Here is a 10396-nt window from a genome sequence, read left to right on the forward strand (position 1 = left end):
TACACAAGGTTTTGATTTTATCAGATTATTTGATTCTTTTAGTAAAATCACTTCCTAACAACTTTTGAACACACACACTTAACTTACTGTTCATACTCAAAAATACTCAAAATCTTACATAAGAAATCACATAATAAATTTCTATTTTGTATTCATCAGGGCCAGCACTTTTTCTTCCCACAGTTGTGAAAATAACATACGACTAAACAAAGCAAAACAAAACAAACAAAAACAGCAGTTGAGAACAGAGCTTTGAGGTGGGGCACAAGAGGTTTATAATACACTCCAACTCTGCCTTCTCTCTCATCATCTATGTATATCCAGTTCATTACAGAGTCTTCAGGATGGTAGCATGCCTTGATCTCCACAAAAGTCACAATGGAAGAGTGCTGGGGGAGTAAAATACAGTTTCCTCTGCTACTGCCAGCCCTGTGTCATAATTAATATCATCATTTCTCTCCTGCGCCCCTCAGTCTACTTTTAACCCACCTCCAATCAGTACTTTGGCTTTGGCTGATTTTGTGATTGGAACATTCAGTTCAGTTTTACCTGTTAGCCTGTGGTTATTGCAAATACCAGTTTCCAGTTATTATCAGGCATGGAACCATCAAGAATCCCTTGGTCCCTTAATGTATATCTTCCTGCTAAGGGTTATCAGGGTGATCAGATAATCACTAATGTATAAAATTCCTTACTTGCTTGTTAGTACACCGGAAGAAGAAGCCCCAAATAAGCAGGTAGTTCCTAGTTTCCTCAATTTCACTAGTATTTTTATCTCATCCCCTTGCAGAAATTCCTCCTTCTTCTAACTTTTGCCTCGAAGAGAATCCCACTGGAATCCTGGAGGAGATCTTTCTCAAATGTAAAAGGGAAAGTAGGCCAAGTAACTATTGTCTATGGAGATATGTCATCCAGATTCCCTTTCAGGAAAAACTTGATGCACAGCTATGAGAAGTGAGGTCAACAGGCAGCCTCAACTTTAGACAGGGTTGGCTGCAACTCCAGACAGCTGCTTCATTTAAGGCCATACATTCTCCAGGACAGCCTACTTGTGGAGACCAAGCAAGATAAGGGTATAAAAGTTCAGCTATTTTGGTCTTAATGGGATCCCACATACTATTGCCTTAGACTAAGATGAATAAGGTGTGACAATGGGCACATGGCCAGAGCAATCATTGGTTCTGCCATATGCAACATCACCCGGAGTAGCCAGTTAGTAAGTTCTGGAAATGGATAATGGGGATGGTTGCACAATAATGTGAATGCACTTAATACCACAAAACTGTGCAGTTAAATTGGTTATAAAGGAAAGTTTTATGTTATGTATATTTTACCACAATGTTACAAATCAAGGACTTACGCTGGTAAAAGTATGTAGGATCTTAAGGCTCTTTTAGAATATAGAATCAAATTCAAAATATAGATAGCCACTCAAAATTCAGCTATGGTGACAGGTAGGGGAAAACTTTTTGCAGAACTGGGGTAGTATGTTCACATGCACAGTATGTTAAACTGAACTATTTGTGTAACTGGACCTTTATAGCAGTGTATCCCCAGCAGCTAAAATACACGAGCCTGAGAACTCAGGAATTGAAATATAATTAACCTCGCTCACCATCACTCATATTGACTCATTTGTGTAATCTGTGCTTCCCATTTGTGTAACTTATGGGAACCGAGAAATCTGATAAAATCAAAACCTTATGTAATGATCCCTTAAATAAACACCAACAACCAAGAAATCTTGCCTCTTGGTAGTGGGAGTGGAAGAGAAAGAATTTCTGCAATGAATGGCAGTCCCCACTGCTATAGTTGGTTTCAGGGCCACAATTGACATTCATAATTTTCCATTTCCACTATCCATTCTAGATACTCCTTAACTGAAGTTACCATCTCTGTTGTCCTTGGAAAACTATCTGCTAGTATAATGCAGATCCACATCTGTGAGCGGCTTGAGTCCTTGGTTACCATCCCAAGCTAAGGTTGCTCCAACTGCCCTTTTAAAGCCACAGTTGGGCAAGAGAGCACCAAGATGTGTCCAAATGGATCACCTGGGTTCCAGTTCCATAAATATTACCCCCGCCCCAATTTGTAATACTGTCTTTGCTTCATCCTGTTGATCAGGGTCAATTATTCATACAAAATGACAACACTTAGTCTTGCATCTTGATTCCTGTACACACAAAAGTAAAAATATGCCCAGATGGCAACCAAAGCTTATCATTCAGTGGAGCTCTTGCTCTGTCCCCTGCTGAAAGTACACTCCTTGATGACCAAGATCTCTAACCCTACAGGTCCTAAAATTGTAAGAATGGGAAAAGTCAATTCTTCTCGTGGCTCTTGGTGAGTTGTAAACGCATCCACAACTGCATTGACTTCCTGCTTTCCAAGACCCATGTAGTCTTCATATTTGGGACATGGAGCTATGCAGAAGTTTTGGTTCAACAGATGGATACTGTCCTGTAGAATGGAACTGTTCCCTCCATGTTGACCCATCAGTTGCACCTTTATTTTTATTTTATTTTATTTTTTTGAGATGCAGTTTCACTCTTGTCGCCCAGGCAATAGTGCAATGGCATGATCTGAGCTCACTGCAACCTTCACCTCCCAAGTTCAAGCAATTCTCCTGCCTCAGTCTTCCAAGTAGCTGGGATTACAGGCGCCCGCCACCACTCCCAGCAAATTTTTGTGTTTTTAGAGACAAGTTTTCGCCATGTTGACCAGGCTGGTCTCGAACTCCTGACTTCAGGTTATCCACCCGCCTCTACCTCCCAAAGTGCTGGGATTACAGGTGTGAGCCACCGCACTTGGCCCAGTTACAGCTTTAGCAGGCCATTTTCATTCTCTATTAAGCCAGCGTTTGGGTGGCCAGTATGGAGCACAAACAATGAATTTCTTGATTTGCGGCTCACTCTCACATTTCCTTTCATATATAGTGAGTTTCTTAATATAACATGATATTATGTGGAATTCCATGCTGAATACTGGTGCTGGAAAAGGAAACTGTACCTGAAAAACTGAATTCTAAGAATAAAATGCTAGCTCTCTCAGGATGGAGGAAACCAAATGTAGTCAGTTTCCATGAAGGAGTCAATTGATGTCTTAGAGGCACAGTGCCACATTGTGGGCTCCATGCTAGTTTTTGCGGCTGAAAGGTTAGTCAATGTGAGCAATTGTAGCTCAGTCTCGGTAATTGAGAGTTCATTCTGCTGGGCCCATGTGTAGTGCTTGTCTTGCTGTCATGGTCACTTCATGTGTTCATTATGCCCACTCTGGGATGCCAGATCACAGAAGCTGGCTGATGTCAACTGGCTGCACCATATTTTATAGTTGGGTGTTTAGTCCCTTTTCTGTGGTGGATGTTGTCTGTGGGTATTTACATGTCATACATAAATCTATAAATCTACACACTTGATGCCCATTACCATATATTTATCTATTTGCCTCAACTCGGACCTCACTGTCTATTATTTTTTCATCTTTTTCCTTCTAGGCCTTAGACTAATCACTGAGGCCATTTGCAGCCATAAATATACTAACTTCAGGTAACTTCTCTTTGCACATAAAATGGATGACCAGGTGCATTCCTATAGCTCTGCCCACTGGGAAGATTTTTTTGTCACCATTATCTTTCAAGGCTATCTCTGAATCAGTCTACTGTATATTGCAGCTGTTACCCATTTGGAGCTGGCTCTCACATAATAAGCTGACCAATGTATAAACCAAAATAGTGTTTTTCCCACTCTTCAGTTAATTATTTAGAATCCCTATGCAAACATAGACATGAACTAAGAGAGAGGCAATGGTGCAAGAGTGGAAGACATGGGGTACTAGAATGAAATGAATGTGTTTTTGTGTCTCTCACAGGTCATTTTCAAGCTTAATTTTATGAACAATTTGAGGTTATGGACATTGATTTCCTTCAAGTCCTTTAATTTAATTTAAATACTATGTCAAGTTTCTTCTAAAAGATATATTATTAAAATGCCAAAAGAAAAATAACCAAAGAATAAAATCTACCTAATGGTCTTAGGCAGCAAAATTTTGAATTGTACCCAGGGAATCACATGGCTAGATTAATACTGTGCACATAAGTTTAAAAGTAAGTAGGATAGTGAGAAAATTCTTGAGTGTATATAATACAAACACTTGCAATGCACTAAAAGGCAGGCTTGCCCATCTTGAGTACTGGTAGACATTTATAGTAGACACTTTTTAGGTACTGATAGGCATTTAGGACGTAATAACCAGACTGACTTTTTAAAGATGATTGTTGCTCATTCTACTACTCATATATTGGGTACAATTGAACAAAATGCTAGCAGAAAAATATCATTAGGAGTTTCTATGTTGTTCATTTTTTTTTCTTTTACTTTTGCTTTAAACAAACTTTTAATTCTCAAAATCATGGGAAGAAGTGCTAATGGACTACTTTAAACATACAAAAAATTATTGAGAAGCAGGAAGAGCTAGAAGTGCTAGATTATGGTAGAAACTTGATTCACCCCTAAAAGAAACCTATGGGTTTATGCAGATAAATGGCCATGAAAATACACATTTTATTAAAATAAGTGTTTCACAAAACTTTATATTTTCTTTACCTTTTTCTATAAGGTATAATTCTATTTCTCCAGAGATGATATACAAATGGCCAACAAGCATATAAAAAATGTTTAACATCACTAACCATTAGGGAAATGCAAGTAAAAACACACATTGAGATATTATCTCATACCCATTAGGATGGTCACTATCAAAAATAAATAAATAAATAGATAGATAAAGTAACAAGTGTTGGTGTGAATGTGGAGAAATTGGAATACTTGGAGACTCTTGGTGGGAATGTGAAATTGTTCAGACACTATGAAAAACAGTATGGCAGTTCCTCAAAAAACTTAAAAACAGAATTGTTATATTCTCCAGACAGTCCACTCTGGGTATATATCCGAAAGAATTAAAAGAAGTATCTCAATGAGGTATCTGTACATTCATGCCCATAAGCAGCACTATTCAGTAGCACAATTCACAATAGCCAAGAGTGAAAGCAACCTCAGTGTCCATCAATGAACAAATAGATTTAAAAAAGCAGTGTATACACACAATAGAATATTATTCAGCCTAAAAGAGGAAATAAATTCTGACACATGCTATAACATAGATAAGCATTGAGTACATTATAGATGAAATAAGCCAGTTAGAAAAACATAAATACTGTATAATTCCACTCGTATGAGATATCTAGAGTAGTCAAATTCATAGAGACAAAGGGTAGAATGGTGGTTTCCAGGGGCTGAGAGGGAAATAGGAAGTTAATATTTCATGAATACAAAGTGTTAGTTTTACAAGATGAAAAAGTTCTGGAGATTGGTTGTACAATAATGGGTCCATACTTAACGCTAATGAGCTGTACACTTAGAAATGATTAATATGGTACATTTTATGTTCTGCATTTTACCACAATAAAATATTTTAAATATATAATTGTATTTCTTTGTGAATTGGATGACAATTATTATTCATTGATGTGTGGCCACAAAGCACATGCATTTTGAATAAATAAAGGAAATATTGAATAAACATAGCTACTTACCCAAGAGGGACATTGGAAAACACTGGATCTTGATTTTCACCATTCATTGTTTACCCCCAAGTACATCAATCTCCCTGAAGTTTCTCATCAAAATTTCTTTTGATAGAAATATTAAGGTAAGTAAAAAAGGAACTTGCATCTTTAACTACAGTTCACCAAATTTTGAGGATAGAAAACTTTGCTTTTCAAATATATAAATTAATTGTTTTTAAGGAAAAAAACACGAATTTGTACATTGCAAACACTTTATTTAACATTCGTAGAATACAAACTCACTAAGTATGTGCTGAGCTTATGGATCAATGTTTTACAACTATAATCTAGACAGATTTTCTGTCACTGATCACTGTACTGGCCAATCCCAAATGATGTCGGGAAAAAGGTAAGAACAAGTTAAGATATTCTTGTGGCCTCTTCAAGCTGTTTATCAACTTCAACATAACACAAAGGAGAGTCTAAACAAAGCTACAATCACAACGTAGGTTAAAACTCGTGGTTGGGCACGGAGGCTCACGCCTGTAATCCCAGCACTTTGGGAGGCCGAGGCGGACGGATCACAAAGTCAGGAGATCGAGACCATGCTGGCTAACACGGTGAAACCCCATCTCTACTAAAAATACAAAAAAAATTAGCTGGGCATGGTGGCGGGCGCCTGTAGTTCCAGCTACTCGGGAGGCTGAGGCAGGAGAATTGCTTGAACCCGGGAGGCGGAGGTTGCAGTGAGCCGAGATCCCGCCACTGCACTCTAGCCTGGGCGACTCCGTCTCAAAACAAACAAACAAACAATCAAACTCGTTACTATATGCTACTGATAAGGATTAGCAGCACATTTTGAGTGCTGAGTTTCAGGCACTGTGCTGAACTAACTGTACGTAATGTATTTCAGTCTTCATGATCAACTTCAGGTTAAAAATTATCAGTACTACTTTACAAAGAGAGTAGCTGAGATCAAGTGGTTGATTAAAATACTCGCAGTTACGTTGAAGCTGGGAATCTAGATCAGATGTAAATAAATTTGAATCCCATATCACTGATGAATGCTACACAATAATTTCTTTAGTTCCTGTGGTATAAAATAATTGCTAGTGAAAATAATAATTACAGCTCTTATTACCAAAAACTTTCATTGTTCTGAGGTTTTGTTCTGTGTCAACTTCATTTGAATTTCAGAAGAAAACTATGGTTGATACTACCAGTGTCTCTCTCTTATTGGTAAGTAAAATAAAGCCCAGGAAAAAAGCCGGTCTGACAAGTTGACACAATCAATAAATAGCTGAATTGAAATTAGACTTCCAGACTTTTACTCTTGAACACTACTCAGAGTTTCCTAGTAGTAGGGGCTTAATATCAATAAATACTAACAATAAATGATCTGGGGTCATTTTAATGTTCCACTTAAAAAATAACTTTTGGAGCTTTCACATTCTAATTTATACTATGATGAATGTAGGACTTAAAAGTCATTCTCATCCACCTTCACCAACCAACCAACCAAAAAACTGAATAAACTGAAAATGAATGACTTAGGTCCATCAGAACTGAGCTGGACAAACCACTAACCTTAAAAAACCAATCTTAAATATTGGAGAAACAGGCAAATACAGAGACTATATTGGCTTCCTTGAAGATGAAGCCTATGGAACCAGTAATTCATAATAACTTGGACAGTTCTTGGAGGCTTACTTCAGACTATTTGACAGTGAGAAGATTTTGAGGGCCAGTTCCCAGGGGCTCCACACTTTTGTGAATTTTGCTTTCAGGAGCCCCCCAAACTGCTCAAGGTAAAGATTTAAAAATGGTTCAGCCAGTGGGATGAAAAACGTAACTATTCTGAAATATCCTGAGGAAAAGTAACCATTTAAAATAATCCAGAGCATTCCCCACAACAGAAGCCTACCTAGCAAGGGAAGTAACTTCACCAGAGCATTGACTTAGGGAAATACATTACCCAAATCCAGCCCCCTCTAGCCTTGCTACCTCTCATAAATGGAAAAGCAGGCAAGAAGTACTTGTGAAGGTCACAGCCAAGGAGCACAAATCCATTATAAGACTGAAAAGACTGAGACTTAATCATAAGGTTATACACTGCTTCACCTTTCCTACCCTTGTTCACCACAGAGCTCCAGTATAATAACAGTGTTTATGATTTTCAACATTTCCTTTTGATTCAAGCCTCAGACTCTATTTAAGAAGGAGATTCTAGGGAAATCCAAAAACAGCAAAGAGACAAAAACAAGGACAATAGAGGCTATTGAAGCCTATGACAACTACAGCTACAGAAAACAGTAAACACAGATGAGCTCTTAGGCAAATAAACATAAAATCTCACACTAAAGGCCTACATACCTTAGTTCCTATTACCCAATACATTATTTATAGTTTACAACAAAAAATTACAAGGCATGCTAAAAGGAAAGAAAAAATGAGCTAAAGAGACAAAGCAAACACCCAACCTAGTGAATATTTTAAAATTATCAGACTGTAAATGTAAAGTAACCCTGATGAATATGCTAAGGAATCAAATGGTGAAAGTAGACAACATGCAAGAACATGTGAGTAATGTAAGCAGAGAAATGGAATCTCTAACAGAATCAAAAGGAAATGTTGAAAATCATAAACACTGTCACAGAAATGAAGAATGCCTTTGACAGATCATCAGTAGGCTGGACACAGCCAATATGTTAACAGAAACTTAGCCAAATTAAAAAAAAAAAAAGAAAATTAAAAATGGGATAGAATATCCAAATACTGTAGGACAATTATAAAAGGTATAACATACATATAATGGAAATACTAGAAGGAGAAAAAAGAGAGAAAGAAGCAAATACTTGAAATAATAATGATTGAGTATTTTCCAAAATTAAGGTCAGAAATAGAACCACAAATGCGGGAAGCTCAGAGAATGCCAAGCAGAAAAACTTTAAAAGATATACATTGTAGCGTATCATATTCAAACTGTAGAAAGATCAAAGGCAAAGAGAAAATTGTGAAAGAAGCCAGAAGGAAAAACAAAAGAAAACAAGAACAACAGCAAACAACACCTTACCTATAGAGAAATAAAGAAAATTGTTATACTGGACTTATCTTCAGAAACATGCAAGCAAGAAAAAAAAATGAAGAGAAATATTTAAAGTGTCCAAAGAAAATAAAAAGCAAAACACTGGCAAATTAGGATTCTGTACCCAATAAAATTATACTTTGAAGGTTTTTTTTTTTCTCAAACAAAAACTGAGTATAATTGCAGCCATTAGATCAGTCTTGCCAAAATGGTAAGAGAAGTTCGTCAGAGAGAATAAAATAATATAGGTCAGAAACTTGAATCTTCTTAAAGAAGGAAGTCCAGAGAAGAAATCATAAAAGGTAAATACATCTTTTATTTTCTTATTTCTATCTGATGTAACAGATATCTGTTCACAGTAATAACAATGTTATATAAATATATGTATGTGTATGTGTATTCACACACCCACAGCATATGGATAAGTAAAAAAAAAATGGCAACAATGTTATAAGAATTGAGGGAAGAATTGAAAGTATTCTGTTGATTTATATGTGCACTATCTTTGAAGCAGTGTAGTTTTTTTGAAAATATTCTTAGACTTGCATAGTCTTTGTTCACAGAAGACATCATTGTTTATGTAGAAAATATCAATGAATTAGCCCTCTTCATAAAAATCCTATAACTAGTAGGTGATTTAGCAAGACTGAAGGTACAAGGTCAGTATGCAAAAGTCAATTGCTTTCTTATATAGTAACAATGGACAACTAGAATTTAAAATTTTAAACACACTATTTGTATTAACACCAAAAAAGAGAGACACAAGAATATATAGAGAGAGGATATTATACCTGTTAGAGAAAATCTACAAAACTCTGATTAAAGTAATCAAAGAAGATCTTTAAAATTGGAAAGATATTCTATGTTCATGAAGAGACACAAAAAATGTTTAATATGACAATTTTCCTCAAATTGATCTATAAATACAATATAATCCCCATCAAAATCCCAGCAAGTCATTTTGTGGATGTCAACAAATTGATTTTAAAGTTTATAAGGAAAGAGAAAAGACCTAGTGTAATCAACACAATACTGAAGAACAAAGTCAGAAGGATAACACTATCTGACTTTAAGACTTATAAAGCTACAGCATTCAAGATAGTATGATATTGGTGAAGTAATAGACAAATTGGTAAGTAGAACAGAATACAGAGCAACACAAATATTGCCAACTTATCTATTTCAAAAAAACAAGGACAATTTAATGGAGAAAGAATAATCTTTTCAACAAATGGTGCTGGAACAATTTTATATCTATATGCAAAAGTATGAATCTAGACATAGCCTTACACAGCACAAAAATTAATACAAAATAAACCTAAGTGCAAAACACAAAACTATAAAACTTTTAGAATATAGCATTGGAAAAAACCTAGATGACCTTGGGTTTGTCAATAAGCTTTTAGATATAACACTAACAGTGTGATTAAAGAAAAAAAAATGATAAATTCGACTTTATTAAAATTCAAAAGTATAAATGATAGTTCTGAAAAACTTAACAGTATTGGCTCATTAATTGTAAGAAATGTACCAAATAAATGCAAGAGGTTAATTATAGGAAAATCTGTGTGTCTGGGATGGGTGTGGGATATACTAAATTGTATGTACTTTCTGCTAAATTTTTCTGTAAATATAAAAGAATTGAAAATAAATTTTATTTAAATAAAATAAAAATAAATTGTATGAAAAATAAATTTTATTAAATTTTTTTTAATAGATCTAAAGTCAACAAAATACTTTTTTTCTAA

This window comes from Rhinopithecus bieti, unplaced genomic scaffold (assembly GCF_001698545.2).
Source record: "Rhinopithecus bieti isolate Rb0 unplaced genomic scaffold, ASM169854v2 scaffold_11110, whole genome shotgun sequence".
In the NCBI taxonomy this organism is placed as follows: domain Eukaryota; kingdom Metazoa; phylum Chordata; class Mammalia; order Primates; family Cercopithecidae; genus Rhinopithecus; species Rhinopithecus bieti.